Genomic DNA, 20,205 nt, shown 5'->3' with positions numbered 1-20,205 from the left:
ATAGGATAAGGAGACACTATCTGGTTCTGGTCTGGTTCTGTTTTGGTTAACCGGTTAATACATTTCTGTCTTATACATTTGGGCGTTAGGTGTGTGGACGGAACTGAGCCTCTCATTCGTAATTGCTCAGAGTGGAAGCCATCGCGTGCAATGAAGCTCTGAGGTTGAATTGGGATTCTTCTGTCCCGTCCCCTGTTGCAGTCAGTATTAGTAAAAATTCCTGTAATAAGATCCTATTAGGCCATAATTCCCTCTGTTCTCTGTGTAATTCTCTGTTAGCGTGTCAGTAGGCAGATGGGTGGGTCTCTGGTAAAACCCTCTAAGGATAGTCCTTTGGATTATATGTTAAGTAAATGGCCTTTACCCAGTGTTAAAAAAAGAAACAGTTACACCTTGTGTAAAAATTAATGTGGCTAGTGTTGTAAAAATTGAATTGTGAAGAGAATGTGCATTTTCCCCAGAACATGTACAGTGTATATTGTAGTAGAGGTAAAAAAAATGCAAACCTACCAATATAGGTTGTGTTGTCTTTTTCAAACCACTGTGTGTTTGAAAGCAGAAGTTAAAAGTAAAAGGCAATCAAACGTCTGGAAAAGTTAATTGTGTCCCTTTTTACGTAAGAATCTTTAAGCTGTGAATAGCTTTGGATCTGGAAGCAAGCCAGAAAGCATATGTATTAATGCAATTTTCTAACTAATAAGGTAAAAGCCACTAAAACCTGGGCTGCCTATAAAACAAATACAAGGAAATATGGGGTAATTCCTCTGTTTTGCCTAAAATCAACAAAAGTATGTGTATATAAAGAAAATATTTTAAGCAATGACTAACTGCCCAGAAGGGGTAGACCTCTGTTCTATTGTCTTTCAGATCATCAGAGAAAATGGATGCCACCTGAATAGCATTCAACGTACCATGTATTTACTGGCACAATAGAAATTATTTTTGTGTTCTATGGCCAAAATTGTTGTTAAAATTTGCATACCAACAGTCTTTGGAAGCAAGGACATGGAAGGTTAACCCACTCCCCATATTGCCCATGGGATCCTTCTGGCTACCTCAGATTTCTAGCCAGAGGGCTGGGAAGGAAGAAAAGCTATTGGACACCAGAGGTTATACCGAGTGGACTCCTTAAAAGTGGGTGTGCTTGTCCTGGTTTGTTGCTCCAAAGCTCTGTAATAAAGTTATTTTACTGGAAGGGTGTACATGGCATACATTGAATAATAAAACTAACATACTGTATAATGGCAATGTGTATGTGTTCATTGTTGGAAAAAGGTGTATAAGTAAAAAGTGAAAGTTTCCTTTGTAGGTTAAAAAAAGCCAAGACGGAAAAAAGAAAAAAAGACACAGAACGAGTTAATTGGAAAAAATAGCTAGCAAGCTCAGTCCAAAGATAAGACGCTGGCCCCATCCAAGGACACTGCCCACAGCTAAGACTTGGCTAACAGCCAAGAAAAGGGGGGCCTGAATGTGCCCAAGCAACTATAAGATCTGCAAAACACTGCCAGGCATTAATGAAATGTGTTAGGTTTCTTTTCTCACAGATAAAAGAAGTGCTACCCAAAGACCCTAGTAGCCCTGCTGTTCATTAAAACAAGAAGACTGAGTCAACGTAAAGTCCATCAACGAAAAACTGCTTTGGCTCCACACTGGAAAGGCCCTTTCCAAGTCCTGTTAACCACTAACACCACTGTGAAGTGCCAAGGACTACCTGCCTGGACCCATGCTTCTCACTGCAAAAAGACCCCTCCACCTGGAGATAATTCTCCAGCTGATAATCAGCCTATTTCTCCTGCTAGCTCTGCTGTGCCTTCTGGACAGCAGGGAAGGAGGACAAGGTGAAGTGCTAGTAACCTCTCCTTTGTCCACTGACAAATCTACAATGCCTTTAAATTTTTCTAAAGAAATCACACCAGTACAGGGTGAAGTGCTCGTAACCTCTCCCCTGTACTATGTTGAATCACAACTGTTTTTAGAGAAAAAAAAGAAGAAACACTTGCTCTGCTGAAACCACCAAAGTCCAGGGATTCCTAACTACAAAAAAAAAAAAAAAAAACATTAAGAACTGGCCCTGGTGGAAAAAACGGAGCATTGTTAATTGGGAAGGAGGGAATTATGGGGATCGTGCTTGGGAATGCGGGGTCGAGTGGTGGTTTGAATTTCTTCCAGGGGCAGGGTTTTGTGCTTATGGACAGGTACCTTCAGAATGCACTGCCCTCCCTAATTGGCTTTCAGATAATAAATATCAAAAACGCCTTGCCACCACGAAGATTAGTCCCTTGACCCCTGCCACCACCACTGTTACTTACCCAGATACAAACAATACTGTATATTCCAATGAAACCCATTGACCAAGTCCCTCACATCTTAGTAATTTACTAAAATTTTGTTCAAAGAAATTATTCTTTAAAGTTCAGGATAATATATATAAGCGAACAATTAAATAAAAAACAAATGGATCAGTGAAAATAAAAATACATAATATCACTACCAGTGAACACCAAGAATCTGTAATTGCAATTGATGGGTTCTATAGCGAAGTAGATATAATGGCTGTTCCTGAAATTTGCATTGTGTTAAATAAAAAAGGCCCTTATTGATGATTTACTAATTGGGTGACCAAATAACAAACAAATACCCAAAAAGTTTGTTCTGCTGCTGGAAATTTTACCTGCATAGAAATTATTCCAGTAACTAATAATGTAACCTGTGCCTTATTGCAATACACCCCTTCTTATGCCATTACTATCAATGCCTCCCGGAAGTATATAAAGGTGTTCAACCAACCAATGTAGTATAGTACTACACCAAAAAAAGATGTATTAGAATATCAATGGACTGTGATTAACACTACAATAGGGACTGTTAAATTTTCATTGCCCTTATCCAGTTTCCAGATTACCTCTGCATACCCAAATTGCTCACAGGGGGCTGCCATTAAATTAGCACAACAGAGGGCTTGGGTTATTTCCTCTAGAAAAAAAGAGAGACTTGACCGGATCACTTTGGGATGGGGCCAATAGTGCAGCAGCAGTTTGAAGTATTTTTAAAAACCAAAAACATGATAAAAAAATTGGGGCACAGCTAACCCAGGTACAGGCTGGAGTTAGTAAGTTATATGTTATTTCCACCTTAGTTCAATAACCCAAAAGTTGCTGTCAGAGATGGTACTGAATATCACTAAAGCTGGGAAGGCATTGCAGTGGGATCTAGCATGTTCAGAAATTCAGAATTTCCTGAATGACCAGCTAATGGCCATTCAAAATGATCTTGAGCATCAGGCTTGGCCCACTGCCCTTACAGACACATGAGGAGTACCACCTGATCTGTGGCCATGAAGACATACTTGGAAACTTTCTGGGTGGAAGTGCGGACGTTCTCAGTACTCCTTCCAAGCATATGGACCGGGTAGGGGGTGTGGGCTCCCACATACCGAATCCTGCCGGGTTCATGGGAAGGATGTGGGTAATTCACTGAGACATCTGGAAAATTAGACTACCTGGTATGCCCAATCAATTTTTAGTTAGTGCTCCTAGAATTACACCTGACATTTGGATGGGGTTAGGGAGTCAATGGACATTTTGGCCATTAAAAACCCACAGCTTCAGTGTATACGTAAACTGAAGCCAGGAAAAGTTGTCACTGTTCATAACTACGTTTGCTGGAAGGGTAGGGAACAAGGAACTACCCTGACAGAACATTTACTTTTCCATAGCTGTGTGTATATTAGTGCCACCACATTGCACAACAACATTTTAATCTCACTACCACTGCAGGCAATCATATTATCTACTGGCCTGCAAATAGAGTTTTGCAAGTAGCCCTTAGGTTCCAAATACCCTTTAATTAAACTAGTTGAGTACCAGATCAATTTCAAAATTTGCTTTCACTGTTACCAGAGGTTCAGAAAATCTCTGAAGTACAAGGGTAAATTCACATGCTTCAAAATATATATATATCAAGTTAAAAAGTTTGCCTTTCATACAGCTTATAAAGTGTCTACCTTATGTATTAAGTATGATGTATTGTGTTTTATAACTAAAACTGTACAACAACCCCATCATATTATCGCTATGAAAATGTTATTGCTTGTGTTGTTGTTAGCTAGTGTAAAAGTATGTTATTGTTGTAAAAAACGTAATAATAGTAATACCTTTCATGTCCATGCTCATCATGCATTGTCATTACATCCAATCAAAACCCCTAAGGTTAAAGCATCTAAAGTAAAATCTAAATTCCAAAACTTAATGCAAATAAAAATTTGAAAATGTTTGTTGTACTAGTAGTACAAAATGGGGGGGGAGGGGTTTGTGAAAGCCAAAAAAGAATCGACAGGAAGGGAATTGCAATGCATAAGAGTTTGTTAGCAAGAGTCAGGCTAACTGTAACCCTAATAACGCGACATTTGTAGAAGCAAGGAATGTGTGAGGCGAGTGGAAAAAAAAACTGTGTAAAAAGTTGTTGCGACCTTGTGTAAATAATATGGAATGTAGACTAAGTCCACATTAGTGAGCAAAACAAGATATCAGAATAACCTATGTATAAACAAAATGCAGCTGTTGCTCATTATTGTCTGTAACAAAAGGTATAAATGCTTGCTGTAATTGTTTACCTGTTAAGAGACCTGTTTAGCTCTCTCCCTTTATGCAATTGATAGAGAAAAAATAAAGTATCTGACTTGCTGTACCCAAACAAAAAGTCAGAACTCTGTTATTCTCTGACAAGAGGAATATAGAGAAAAAAAAAAATCTATATTTGATGAGTAGGGCAGACAAATTGTCAAACCTATTGTTCTCTTGCAATGTTCCATGACCTGTGAAGTCTGCTCCTGATGGAGCTGGGGAATACCAGGAGGCAGTTCATGCTCCTACATAAAACTAGCACAAGAGTTTTAAGTGTCTTATTTCTGCAAGTTGCTTATTTTCTTAACTAATGTTGATATCACATTGACCGGGTCTCACTCAGTTATGAATGCTGGTCATTAGTAGTTTCAACTCTTAGCTAAATGTTTAGTACTTATATACCTTCGGAGTGCAGTACACACATTAACAAATGGAAAAACACTTCCCGTATCTTTAGTGGGTTTCTTGAGATTAGTTAATCACCAAACTTCAGGACTCAAGCTCTTAGACAACATTTATAACAAGGAACAATACATAAAATATATTCTTCACATATTCATTCTGGGTATTATTGATAAGTATCAAGCCCTCAGAAAACTTAAATCCTTAGGATATCTGAGTTTAAGTCAGATAACCCGGACTCAGCACAAGACAATTGTCAGAGCTGTCAGGTTTGACTGCATACAACTTTTCACTTTCCTGAAGCCTTATGTTTTCTACTTCTAAACAACCTGCTATTTTCACAGAATCATAGAATATCAGGGTTGGAAGGGACCTCAGGAGGTCATCTAGTTCAACCCCCTGCTCAAAGAAGGACCAATCCCCAAATAAATCATCCCAGCCAGGGCTTCGTCAAGCCTGGCCTTAAAAACCTTTAAGGAAGGAGATTCCATCGCCTCCCTAGGTAACCCATTCCGGTGCTTCACCACCACTAGTGAAAAAGTTTTCCTAATATCCAACCTAAACCTCCCCCACTGCAACTTGAGACCATTACTCCTTGTTCTGTCATCTGGTACCACTGAGAATAGTCTAGATCCATCCTCTTTGGAACCCCCTTTCAGGTAGTTGAAAGCAGCCATCAAATCCCCCCTCATTCTTCTCTTCTGCAGAGAAAACAATCCCAGTTCCCTCAGCCTCTCCTCATAAGTCATGTGCTCCAGCCCTCTAATCATTTTTGTTGCCCTCCGCTGGACTCTTTCCAATTTTTCCTCATCCTTCTTGTAGTGTGGGGCCCAAAACTGGACACAGTACTCCACACGAGGCCTCACCAATGCCGAATAGAGGGGAACGATCACGTCCCTCAATCTGCTGGCAATGCCCCTACTTATACAGCCCGAAATGCCGTTAGCCTTCTTGGCAACAAGGGCACACTTTTGATTTGTATCGAGCTTCTCTTCCACTGAAACCACTAGGTCCTTTTCTGCAGAACTGCTGCCTAGCCATTCGGTCCCTAGTCTGTAGCAGTGAATGGGATTTTTCTGTCCTAAGTGCAGGAGTCTGCACTTGTCCTTGTTGAACCTCATCAGCTTTCTTTTGGCCCATCCTCTAATTTTTCTAGGTCCCTCTGTATCCTATCCCTACCCTCCAGCATATCTACCACTCCTCCCAGTTTAGTGTCATCTGAAAACTTGAGGATGGTGTGGACTGCACCCTCAGCCAGATCATAAATGAAGATATTGAACAAAACCAGACCGAGGACCAACCCTTGGGGCACTCCGCTTCATACCGGCTGCCAATTAGACATGAAGCCATTGATCACTACCCGTTGAGCCCGACGATCTAGCCAGCTTTCTATCCACCTTATAGTCTATTCATCCAGCCCATACTTCTTTAACTTGCTGGCAAGAATACTGTGGGAGACCATATCAAAGCTTTGCTAAAGTCAAGGAATAACACATCCACTGCCTTCCCCTCATCCACAGAGCCAGTTATCTCATCATAGAAGGCAATTAGATTAGTCAGGCATGACTTGCCCTTGGTGAATCCATGCTGACTATTCCTGATCACTTTCCTCTCCTCTAAGTGCATCAGAATTGATTCTTTGAGGACCTCCTCCATGGTTTTTCCAGGGACTGAGGTGTGGCTGACTGGCCTGTAGTTCCCCAGATCTCCTTCTTCCCTTTTTTAAAGATGGGCACTACATTAGCCTTTTTCCAGTCATCCAGAACCTCCCCCGATCGACATGAGTTTTCAAAGATAATGGCCAATGGCTCTGCAATCACATCCACCAACTCCTTTAGCATCCTCAGATGCAGCGCATCCGGCCCCATGGACTTGTGCTCATCCAGCTTTTCTAAATTTTATATGTATTCAACACAAACACTAGTCAAAAAGTGAGCTCACAGGGCTAGCTTTCCTTTTCTCTCCTACACTGAACACTATCCTCCAGTGCAGCACTACTTACTCTTCCATCCAACCAAAAAAAAAAATTTTTTTTATTAAGCATCTGATCTTCAATATAGCAAAACAGGGAATTGTATATTCAAAGAAGAAAGGAGCAAAATAAAACTAACAAGAACTAGATTTTGTAACTTGAGTGCTCACTAAGCATGTTTGACATTCCTAGCTGAGAAAATACCGTGTTTTCCAATAGTGTCAAACATATGACATGAAACTAGGAGTCAGGCCTGTGTCTCTTGACTAGACACTCTAGAGTGAAATATTACATCTTTTTTAGAAATAGGTATTTGGATTACCTTTCCATCTATAATCAGAAAAACCCTATCGTTTTAGAGTCCTAAACATCAAATTCCCAAAAATAAAACTGAAAGTTGAACTGCACTTTTATGTTTTCTTGGATACTCGGATGACTATTCCTCTATTTTCCTCTGGAGCAGTTTGACTAAAGGTTGAAAAGTTGTCCTATGGCTCATAAGTGTTCACAAATTGAATACATTATATTATTACTAATACAAAACATAACAGATATGAAATCGTGACCTATTCAAAATATTAAGCATGCGATTTCCTAACTACGAATGGAAAAACCATGATGATTGACTAATGTGACATTTGCTGCCATCACATTATTCATTTTGCTTGTACACATCCCTTTTCTCTTCCCTGTGTCAGTCTTGTCTATTTACACTGTAAACTCTTTGGGGCAGGGAATGTGTTCTACTCTTTGTATGGTGACTAGCACAATGGGGCCCCAGGATCATCTAGTCCCTAGGCACTTCTGTAATAAACATGATTAATAATAACTAGTGAGACCAGAACATCACAAGAGAACAAACTCTGAGAGAGAGAAAACTTCAAACTTAAATTTTGGGACTTTTTGTCTTTAATCATCCATTTTAATCAAATACCTGAAACCCTGTAAGGGAAGTTTTCTTTGAATAAAATATAAGAATCACTAGCTCTGGACTGCATATAGACCACTAGAGTGGGATTACAACTCTGTTGCATGGAAGTGAAAGGCAGGTACTGAGGAAAGCTGAAGAAAACTATATTGACATTTGCGATTCTTGTCGTCTCCATCAGCTGCTCCATATAAAGTGGCAGAACAATACCAGAAACAAGGATATTCAAAGCTGAAACCAGCAACCACCTCCATCAGCATGGTTTGGTTTCACTGGCTTTCTTGGTATGGACATATAATAAATAAGAATGGGACACCAACAAATTCCAAAGCATGTTTACCCACGAATGCTACTATCTGGCCAGTGATCACGTGGGTGCCAAAAGCTTTGATGGCATGATATGAATGCCAGTGATAGACATAAACTGAATATACAATCAGAAGACCACCTTAAGCACCTTGCCAGAGATTGATCCAGGTGGTGCTCAATTTGCAATGAGGCAACATCTCTTTGGACTCTGCCATGATAATGATGATATGTATTTGTCTAATCAGAGGCTGGATTAGACAAATACAAGACAAGTTTGAGGAATTTAGTAATATTACTAATTTTACACTTACACAGTGCCATGTATTCAAGAATCGCAAAAGCAACTTAAACACTAGTGAGTAGATTTTCAACATTCTGTATGGGAGGCATTATCCCCATTTTACAAATAGAGAAACTGAGGAAGAGGTGAAGTGACTTGCTCAAAATCACACAGTAAATGCATAGTTCCTGACTCCCTGACCAGCAAACACCTTAGCAGACAAACAGGTGCAGCTAATAGGGGAGTAATTTATACAGGGATATTTATGCAAGCACAAATGGGAAAGGAGTAAGCTTATCCAATCACTAATCACAGAATCATAGAAGTGTAGGGCTGGAAGGGACCTTGGGAGATCATCAAGCCCAGTCCCCTGCAAGCTTTTCCTAGTATTTAACCTACACATCTCTCTTGCTGCAGATTAAGCCCATCACTTCTTACCCTACCTTCACTGGACATGGGAAACAACTGATCTCAATCCTCTTTATAACAGCCCTTAACACACGTGAAGACATATCATGTCCCCACTCACTCTTCTTTTCTCAACATGCCCAGTTTAAAAAACAAAACAAACACACACTTTTCTCAGAGGTCACTTTTTCTAAATCTTTTATTTTTGTTGTTCTCCTCTGGCTTGTCTCCAATTTATCCATATCTTTCTCAAATTGTGGTTTCTAGAACTGGACACAGTACTCCAGCTGAAGCCTCACCAGTTTCAAGGGGCTTGTCTTCACTACTCGCCTGGATCGGCGGGTAGAAATCGATCTCTCGGGGATCGAATTATCGCATCTCATCGGGACGCGACAAGCAATCCCCGAATCGACGCGCGTACTCTACAGCACAGGTAGGAGTAAGCGCCATCGATGGGGGAGCCGCGGCTGTCGATTTGCCGCCGTCCTCACAGCGGGGTAAGTCGGCTCGGATACGTTGAACTCAGCTACGCTATTTGCGTAGCTGAATTTGCGTATCTTAAATCGATCCCCCCCTCTCCAGTGTAGACCTAGCCAAGTAGAGTGGGACAACTAACTCTCATGTAATATACCCCTGAATAATTTTAGCCTTTTCGTGACTGAATCTCACTGTTGACTGATATTATATTTATGATTCCCGGTAATCCTCCAGATCTTTTTTAGCAGCAAGACGTCTAGCCCAGGGATCTCAAAATCAAATAACCACGAAGGCCATATGAGGACTAGTACATTGGCTCGAGGGCCGCATCACTGACACACACACCCCCGCCCCCACTCCACCCATTCCATGAGGCCCTGGCCCACTTCTTCCCAGCCCCATTCCAATGCCTTCCCCAAATCCCCGCCCCTGCCCCGCTTCTTCTCCGCCTCCTCCCCTGAGCGCACAGCTCCCTGCACCTCCCCCTCCCCCCTGGAAAGCACTAGTTTGGCAGTGGGAAGCGCCTGGAGGTAGACAGAGGAGTGGGGACGCAGCACGCTGGGAGGGGTGGGGGAAGAAGGGGTGGCGGGTGAGGGGAGCTTGGCAGCCGCAGGAAATAACTCAGGGAGGGGCGGGGGGAATGGGGAGCATGACGGGCCACAGCAAATAACTCCGTGGGCTGCGTGTTTGAGACCCCTGGTTTAGCCAGTTGTTCACTTGGTAGTTGTGCATTTGATTTTTCTTCCTAAGTATAGTACTTGGCAGCTGTCTTTACTGAACTTCATCTTCTTGATTTCAGACAAATTCTCCAATTTGTCAAGGTCATTTTGAATTCTAATCCTGTCTCCAAAGTGCTTGCAACCCTTCCCAGCTTGGTATCATCCACAAATTTTACAAGCATACTTTCCACTCCATTATCCAAGTCATTAATGAAAGTATTGACTATTACTGGACCCAGGACAGACCCCGCAGGACCCCACTAGTTACGTCCTCCTTTCACAACAAACTGTTGATAACTACTCTTTGAGTATGATCTTTCAATCAGTTTTCACCCATATTATAGTAATTTCATCTCGAATACATTTCCCTACTTTGCTTATGAGAATATCAGAAGGGATCATGTCAAAAGCCTTTCTAAAATCAAGATATAGCATGTCTACAACTTACTGCCTATCCACTTCTTTCTACAATCAAAGAAGGAAAACAGGTTGCTTGACATGATTTGTTCTTGACAAGTCCATGCTGGCTATTACTTATAACTCCATTATCCTCTAGGTCAGGGGTAGGCAACCTATGGCACACGTGCCAAAGGCGGCACGCGAGCTGATTTTCAGTGGCACTCACACTGCCCGGGTCCTGGCCACCAGTCTGAGGGGGCTCTGCATTTTAAATTAATTTTAAATAAGGTTTTTAAAATGTTTAAGAAGCTTCATTTACTTTACATACAATAGTTTAGTTATATATTATAGACTTATAGAAAGAGACCTTCTAAAAACCTTTAAATGTATTACTGGTATGCAAAACCTTAAATCAGAGTGAATAAATGAAGACTCGGCACACCACTTCTGAAAGGTTACCGACCCCTGCTCTAGGTGTTTACAAACTGATTGTTTAATAATATGTTCCAGCATCTTCCCAGGTATCAAAGTTAGGATGACTCATCTATAATTCCCTGGATCCTCTTTGTTACTCTTTTTAAAGATGGATACTAGGTTTGCCCTTCTCCATTCCTATGGGAATCTCATCACAATTTCCTTTTTAATGAAGAATGAAGTAAAATAGGCATTCAATACTGCAGCCTTCTTCAGGTCATTCATTATTAGCTCTCCTTCCCCTAAAATGCAAACACCTTTCTTCATCTTTCTCTTGCTCCGAATGGATGTAAAGAAACCTCTTCTTATTACCTTTTACGTCCCTTGATAAGTGTAACTCATTTTGTGCCTTACCCTTTCTGATTTTGTTCCTACATGCTTGTGCTATTCTTTTGTACTGAGCCTTAGTGATCTATCCATGTTTCCAATTTTTATAGTATTCCTTTTTGATTTTCGGTTCATGAAAGAAATCTTAATGGAGCCACACTGGCCCCTTGCAGTTTTCTTATATTTTCTTCACTTCAACATAGTTAACTGTCATGCCTTTAATATTGTCTCTCTGAGAAACTGCCAGCTCTCCTGAACTCTTTTTGTCCTTAGATTTTCTTCCCATGGGACACACCAGTTCTCTGGGTTTGCTGAAGTCCATTTTTTGAAGTCTACTGCCTTATTCTGATGCTCGCTCCTTTCATTCCTTAGAATCATGAAATTATCATTTCATTCTCTCTTTGACCCAAATTGCCTCCCTCTTTTGGAACCAAGTCCTCCCTATTGATCAGAGTCAATTCTAAAAAAATTATTGGAAATTTTGTGTTTTACCTTATATCTATCCAGACATCTGCTGGAAAAGTAAAAGTCCTGCATTACCAGGTCTTGTGTTTCTGTTTGTTCTAGAAATGACTCACCCACCTCCTTTTTCCTTATTTGGTGGTCTATAATGGACCCCTGCCATGATGCACCTCTATTTTTACCCCTTTTATATCTTTATCCAGAGACTTTCAACTAGCATGCCTCTCGCCTCCTTCTGGACCTCATAACTAAGGCTATGTTTTAGTCACAGGTATTTTTAGTAAAAGTCATGGACAGGTCACAGGCAGTAAACAAAAATTCATGGCCTGTGACCTGTCCATGACTTTTACTATATACCCCTGACTAAAATGGGGGGGGGGCAACTCAGGGGGGTGGCCCTGGCGATGCTGCAGGTGCTGGGGGAGGTGGCCTGGGGGGGAGCTGCAGTACTGGGGGGCAACACGGCTGCTGGTGGGGTGGGTGGTGGGGGGAGTGTGGCCCAGGGAAGCGCTGCAGGTGCTGGAGAGAGGGGCACAGCCTGGGTATTGGGCAGAGGGGCATAGCCCAGGGGGCCCACGGGTGCTGGGGAGGGGGGCACGGCCCAGGGGGCGCTCCGGGTGCTGGCAGGGGGATGAGGGGTTGGTGGGGCTGGGGCAGACTCCCTACCCAGCTCCTAGCTCCACATGCTGCCTCTGCTCCACCCCAAACCCCAGTTCTGCAGCTCCCATTGGCTGGGAACTGCAGACAATGGGAGCTGCGGGGGCGTTGCCTGAGGGCAGAGGCAGCACATGGAGCTAGGAACGGAGGGAGGGGAGTTGCTGTCGCCCTTCTAGGGAGCACCCCCCCCCAGGTAAGTACTGCCCCGCACCTCAATCCCCAGCCCTGAGCCCCCCAAACTCCTAATGCTAGGGCATGGGAGAGCCCAAGACTGCCCCAGCAGCAGCCAGTGCAACTGGCCCAGGGGCTGCCCGAGCTGCTCAGACAGTTCCCAGGCCAGCCACCCCGTGCCGCTGCAGAAGACACATAAAATCACAGAATCCATGACTTCTGTCACAAACATGGAGCCTTACTCATAACAAGTGTGTATATTCTTGTTGTATAATGCAGCACGTCCTTTTTTTTTTCTTGCCTGTTCTTTCCTTCTGTATCAATATTCCACTGAAAAGATGTATCCCACAAAGTCTCTGTGATACCAATTAAGTCATACTTTATCTTACATATTATAATGACCAAGAGTTATGCAGATCAAAGGGCAGTCCCAATTAGTGATCGGCTTTCATGCAAGGAGTCCAATCATCATGAGACCTAATCTAAGGGGACAATACAGCAAAGCAGCTGGTGGGGTAGCAAGGCAGCATAAGTGAGGCAGCAGGGCAGGCTCAGATGCAGTGGCATGGCCGGGTCAAACAGGGCAGTAAGGTAGGGTCAGGTGAGTGAGTGCCAACCAGCAGGCAACAGCTTGTTGCTCGGGCAAGGCCAGAAGAGAAACCCAGTTTATGTTTGGATTTTCTCAGAGACCTTTTTTCCACTTAGTTTCCCCAGAACTCAGTTCGACATGAGCCATCGTTACTCGGGTAACTTTATTTGGCATACAGCAATCCTACGCCGAGTTAGATTCAAACAGAGCGGTGATGGATGTAGAATACATCAGTTCCCAAGTTACACAGAAATCCTCTCCATTTAGATATACATTACATATTTCATTGCATTTACTATACACTGCATCAGACATTTTTGGCTTGGCTACTTTGCAGTAATCAATGCCTGTGCAGAATGCACTGGCCCCGGTTAAACTTCCTCTTTACATTCCTAACTTATTTTGTCCCTTGTTATCTAGTACATAGTAAATAAGGCCTTGGGTGTTCTCCCTCTTTTCTTAGTTGGCTCAGACATTTGGCTTTTTAGCCTACTGACCTATTTACTCATCTTATTTAGCACAAACATCCTGTTTTCAGCCTAATGATTCATGTACCTCCCTAATCCTAACTTTCAAAGAATGAGGCCTCCTCCCCTGTGTTAATTACTCATGTCAGGCCAGGCCTCAGCTACTATCTATTGTCACCAGCCACTCAGGGTCAAGACTGTGTGGCCAAATCAGGAAGCAGGTCACAGAACCCTGGAAGCTGGCCCACCCAAGTCTGTGAATTCTCTGGTAACAACCCTCTGTGTCAGTGTGTATGACAGCCAACACTATTTCCTGAAAACCCAATGGGTCTAAGTTAGAACCAGAGTCTTGATATCACACGCTCCCAGTTGGTGCAACTTCACACCAGAGGTCCAGGCTTCTATGGGTGTATTTTTTTTTTTTTTTTTTTTTAAGGGGGTATGTACATGGTGATCTGGTTCCCAGCTCCGCTCCTCAGGGACATACCTTTGCCAACCAATAAAATACCACAACTTTCCTTTGCATACCTGGGAGTCCACACCTCATGAACTAGATATTCTTCTTGTCCCTGAATCTGAATTAGTGTGAAAGAAGGTTGGTTTTGGTTGGGGGAGGGATTGTGAGAGAAGGAAGCATGAAATACAGAATGCAGCTTTAGGGTTAGGGAAAGCTGAAGCTCAGAGATTACTAGGTTGATTTGTCTGCAGATCTCGTAAGGACCTACATATTGGTGGCCCAGTTTGTGGGCAGGTTAGTCTGTTTTGAAGTTTTTAGCCACACCTTCTGCCACACTGTGTAAATGGGACCTTCCTGGCTGTGGTGATAAGCATAATGCTGGTATGCCACCGTGGCCACAGGAAGTTCTGCCTTGAATGATCTGATTGACAGTTGTCTTAATGATTCCTGTTAGGATCAAGGAACCAATATAAGTAGGGTGGTCTCCATAGAAATTAATGGGCAATGGGTTGCCCTCGACAAGGCCCAAAGGGAAGCAGTACGTTTATACATAGTCACCAGCCAATCGGGATCAAGACTATGTGGGGCTCATCAGGAAGCAGATCACGGACTCCTGGAAGCTGGCCCCCTCAAGCCTGCGAACTCCCTGGTAACCCAAAAAGTCAGTATGGCACAACAGCCAAGGTTGCGTCCCAAAAAACCCAGCAGGCCTGGCTTCAAGGACAGGGTCCTGATGTTTATTAATACTTCCAGTTCTTCCTGTTTATTCTTCATACTCTTTGGATTTGTGTATAGACATTTAAGATATTGAGTAGATTCCCCCATTATCGCTCTTGTTGCTCCTATGATTCTAGTATACTTTTCCATTTCCCTCCCCTTTAGTGCTCTGTTAAAGGTCCCTTTAAAAAACAAAAAACTTATCTACCTGGGGGCTTTTGTCACCTGCCCCTTTGAACCTAGTTTAAAACCCTCCTCCCAAGCAAGGTTGGTGAGCTGGTGTGTAAAGATGTTCTCCCCCTTCTTTGTCAGGGGGGTCTCATCTCTTCCCTGCAGTCTTCCTTCCCAGCATAGCATCCTATGATTGATGAAGCCAAAGGCCTACGATCAACACCATCTGTGCAGACATGCTTTCACCTCCAGAATGCAGGTCCCAGCTCCCTGCCTGGGTGCTTATTCTCAACCGGGAGGATTGATGGACTAACACCTTCACCCTTTCTCCCAGAGTCCTCCTGTCACCACTGATCTGATCAGGATCATCTGCTCAGGATCATACACTATCATTTGTGCCCAGGATGAGCAGCAGGGGTAGCCGTCAGAATAACAAGCAAGCTTTGGCAACCTCGTGTAATGGCTTGGATACAGGCTCCAGGCAGACAGCACAGTTCCTAGTACATCATGTCAAGGTCAGAAAATGAATGCCTTTGTCTAGAGCCCTATGCAGATACAAATTTCGTATCTGCGTCCGATCCACAGAAATGGTCCACGGATATCTGCAGATTTGCAGGGCTCTCTGTCCGTCCTGCTCACAAGGTAGTCCCTGACCACCTCTACCTTATGTCTCCTCCTCGTGTGCAAGAGCCATGAGTCTCGCAGCCTTGTGGGGCAGGTGGCTCCTCTCCTCCTGTTGCCAATACAGCATACCTATTACTACTTTCATCTTTCCATACGTCACTAACGTAATGGGATGTGTTTCATGGAACTGTCTAAAGGTGGAGTACATATGAAAATTTGTGAACGGCTACTTTAAAATATGCTTACTATTCTTTTAAGACTTCACTTTAACAAAATATCAGCTAAACACAAATCCCCAATGCACACAATCATCAGGCAAACAAAAGCTTATGTGAACAGATGAGCATTGCCTAATATCTGGACAAATTTGGATTTGATGAATCCACCATTCTATAGTCAGAATAATAATGAGAAAAAGCGCCTTGCAACTGCTCTCTCCTCACTTTCAGTACATTTAGAAGATTACAAAAAGGCAAGCAAAAAGCAGTGGAGAAAACTATACAGGGAAACAAGAATTGAGATCCACAGGTAGTAAATGACTGCACCTGCTGAGAGTGGAAGAGGATGGATTAGATCAGCCAGAGAAAAGATTTTTATGAGTACCTTTTGGCAAAATGTGTAAAAAATAGATCTACAGAATAAATAACCATTTAAGAGAAGCTTGCTATATACTATTGCCATCAAGCAACAGATCCAACCAATTTACATGATGGGGTGACTAATTTGCATTTGAAGGTGGAGAGCTACAGCATCCCACTGCAAATCAACATTAAATTTTACTTGTGGGGGGAAAAATTATAAAATTTGTTTCCTTCTCTGCAATTTTTCTTCACTAAATAGGAATCTGCTGCTCCATCAAGCTTGGAACCACTGGTTTTATTCCTGCCTTTTTCAAAGTCTTTAAGGCTAGCAATAAGTTCCTCTCTTCCCTCCCCACCCTTCCTTGCAGTGTGCTTGTCAGTACCCTATGCAGGCATGCCCGGTGAACTGCATTGATACTGCTCTCAAGTCATGCTGCCAGAACTAACAAGAAAAAACAAAAAAATTAAATCTTGAGACAACAGGTTGAAAACCTCCATCCCCCTTTCCTCCTCCAGGACAAGAAAAGTATGAAATAAATGCAGATATGCTATCTCTCTCTGTGACAAGAAATCTCAGTTACCAGAAGTTCAGAAGTTGCTGAACATAAATGCTCTGTGAGGACCCAGGATTATTCTCATTAGAGAAAACAAAAAATGATGAGTAAAAGTATATTAGTCTGTCATGGGAATTCACTGATCCATTATGCTTGGAACTTCTGGGAGTTAGCAAGCCATAAGGAATATCCAACTGGGAGACAAAAGAGAAAATGCCTTAACAAGTGGAAACATATCAAGTCAAATGACAGAACATTTATTTTTTAAAGAGGATCTCTACAGATGCCTTCCAATGAACAAATGAAAGATTTTATATCTGAAAGCCACCTCAGATGAAGAAAATTACATGAGTTTTGTAGGACTTCAATAATAAGTGTATGGAAGCCTCAGTAGCTGCCCAGCAAATCTCATCTGAAGAGACATAGTATTTTTCCACTCACAAAGTAGCGGTAACTCTGCTGGGGTTATACCTTCAGGAGACTCATTTAGATGCCTTGTAAGCTTGGAAAATAGGAGACTCCATCTAGAAATGACTCTGCATCACTTACTAAGTCTCTAATGAAATATCCTAGAACATCTGGCTTCCTCACTGTTTGGTTCTATGTAAGTAAAGTTGTATTGCCCTGCTTGTCCTAAATTATATCATGGCCTCAAAAGAAACAAGATAGAGGATTGGTTTAAGTGGAAGGCAATAATTTTTCTTTCCATCCTCTGACTTTAATTAACCTTATTTGGAAAATAAATTGAAGATAAGGCTCCAAAGTTTGCTAAACCTTCAAGTTTATGTGACAGCAAGAAAGGAAAGCAAACTTTCAGGTCAGGAAATACAAGGACATTTCTAACAGTGGCTCAAAAAAAAAAAAAAAAAAAAAAAAAGGGTTTAGTAAAAGCTGCCATTGTTCCACTCGGAGGAAGGTTGGGCAGTCTTTATACCAGTGTTGCTTTCAGAAAATGGGGCATATAGATGAAGCAACATGCTAGAACTGGGAAGTAAACTATAAGGAGGTAAAGAATGGAAAAGCATCTCTCTATAGATTCAGACAGAGAAACGATAGAGTGTGTCCATTCTTCAGGCCTGTGGGTACCAATGCCAGGACAAGGACTTGGTAATCTTTTTGGTAGATTTACGGAAGGACCAACAATGGAATCTGATTTATACCAGATGGTCTTTACTTACTTTCTCCCACATCTGGCTTCAATGCTAGGCCAGGTGGCCTGACTGATGGTCTTGCCAAGGACAAATGTTAGAATCTTCTGCACTTGAAACACTGTCCTCTGGCTTTCATTTTTTGGACCATCTTGGTGGCTGAGCTAATCCATGGTGGTTCTGCTGTAGCTCTCCATATGAATGACTGCAGTTCCTAGAGGGACCCTAGGAAGAAGGCTGACAACTCATGAGGTTGATGTTGATCTGGAATTCCAGAGGACACCACCTGTCCTGAGCCATGTAAGGCCCCAAATGTCCATCCATCAGTCATGCAAATCTGACAAAGGTTTTCCCACACAGAGATAATACGGTGATCGCCACCAGTAAAGTAACAACTGGACACATGGAGGGATTATCAGTAGGAAGTCCATATCTTTTAATAGCTGCAGTCCGGCCTTTAACAAGTGAAATTATCAAATTTAAGACGACTTGTTACTGATGAACCAATTTGTGTCAGGGATGGACCACCTGCAGTCAATTTTTTTTCAAGATGGGAAAGGTGAGGTCGAACTGGCTAAGCTATTTTAATGAATGGAATGAATCAGTTCAACCAAGACCTTCATGTCTGTCTTCATTAAGAAAGAGGCAATCTAACCATCTGATTTAAAGCAGGAGCAAAGTTACCCTTCATCAGCAGAGGACTGCTGCAGACACTTATGTCTATGAGAACACTCAGAAGAAGAGGCCCATTTCCATTTTTGGAGGTACGGTAGTTATGGCCTTTGTTTAGAGTCCTGAAAGAGAGGAGAACTCTGTCCTCCGCACTGAGTGAAATGCAGGGGAAAGGAGGGGGATTACCTGTTGAGGTGCGAGGGACTCGTGAGCAAGGAAGTCCATGTTGTTTGGATTTGTGAGAAATTAGTCAAAACAGAGCAACGGAATCTGAGTAAAGACAGGAATTAAGTTGCTTAAGTGGGATTAGCCTGATCTGCCTAAAATTTAAAGTTATTGAAGTAATTGGTCACTTACAGCTTGAGGGGGAATTGAGAAGGGAGACAAGGAAGGGACCTCTTAGATGAATCAGAGGGTGAACAGTGGGAGAAGCAAAGAAGGAACAGAACTTGTACAAGGACTGTCCTCGAACACTAACAGCCAGCCTCCTGCACAATTCAGGAGTAGGTTCAACAATTCTTCGCCCGCTAAATCACCTGAGACTTGATGGCTGCTGTAGTACTAGAGCAGGGTGAATAGAGAAAGCAAGCCCCATGCTAGGAAAGCGAGTCAGGCATCTGCTGAGGAAAAGCTTCAAAATAAAACCGGAGAAGCTGTCTGTGGCGGTTACTAGTGCAGGAAGCCAAATACTGGAATTTGGAGACTTTTGTTGCCAGCTGGGACATACTGACCCATTGACATAGCTAAGGCTCTATTGCTAGGCAAGAGGAGTCACCAGCCATCTTGCTCCCCTCGGGATTAATTTCCTGTCAGAGACCAACTGCAAAAAGATGGAAAAGTTGGTTTAAAGACAAAATAAATAAATAACCTGGAGATAGAGCCCTCAGACAGCTGCTGAGAAAACTTGAGGAAAAGGAGAAAATGGGGGCACCAGGCAACATCAGTACGGTTCACCAGGCGTGCCCATAACAGATGCCGACAGGCAGATAGTATTTCCTACGTAAATTAATCGAATGTCTTGTATGACTCTTTAACTGGGAATGGGGGGAGGGGAAAGAGAAGAGAGAAACCACAGCAATTTCAAGCCTGATGCAGCAGATTCCCTGGATTAGGGTTGTCAACTGTCTAATCACACAAACCCAGACACCCTTGTCCCACCCCTTCCCCAAGGCCCCGCTGCACTCACTCCATCCCCCCTCCCTCCATCACTTGGTCTCCCCGACCCTCACTCACTTTCATCAGGCTGGGGCAGGGGTTGAGGTGCGGGCTCCAGCCAGGCAGCACTTACCTCAGGCAGCTCCTGGGAAGCAGCCAGCAAGTCTGGCTCCTAGGCTAAGGGGCAGCCAGGCAGCTCCGTGCACTGCACCTGCCTGCAGGCACTGCCCCCGCAGCTCCCGTTAGCCCCACTGTGCCAACGGACTTTTAGCGGCGGCCTAAAAATCTACTGGATTGGCTTCAGCATCCTCTGGGAGATCGAGCCTGATTCCTAGAGACTCCCAGACAATCCGAGGTTTGGCAACCCTACCCTTGATACAAAATTAACAGCATAGACCAGGATAAATCAGGCACTCCCATCTTTCTCTCTCTCTTTTAGACAATGGGGACATCCAACCAAATT

The 20,205-nt window shown here is 42.9% G+C and overlaps 1 protein-coding gene across 5 annotated transcripts in view; it reads right to left on the bottom strand.

Annotated features, from left to right (window-relative positions):
• BMAL1 (basic helix-loop-helix ARNT like 1) overlaps positions 1–20,205 on the bottom strand; it is a 99,131-nt gene that overhangs the window by 62,002 nt on the left and 16,924 nt on the right. The window contains exon 1 of one of the 5 annotated variants that reach the window (XM_054027680.1): positions 511–576. The exons of the other annotated variants lie outside the window; for them this stretch is intronic. The gene's annotated coding sequence lies outside the window, so the exon portion shown is untranslated. Of the gene's footprint in view, positions 1–510; positions 577–20,205 lie in introns of those variants that run through there. 5 annotated transcript variants of the gene reach the window in all.

The sequence above is a fragment of the Malaclemys terrapin genome, chromosome 4 (genome assembly GCF_027887155.1).
Source record: "Malaclemys terrapin pileata isolate rMalTer1 chromosome 4, rMalTer1.hap1, whole genome shotgun sequence".
NCBI lineage: Eukaryota > Metazoa > Chordata > Testudines > Emydidae > Malaclemys > Malaclemys terrapin.
The sequence above is the reverse complement of the archived record's forward strand: the minus strand, read 5'-3'. Positions and strand labels throughout refer to the sequence as shown.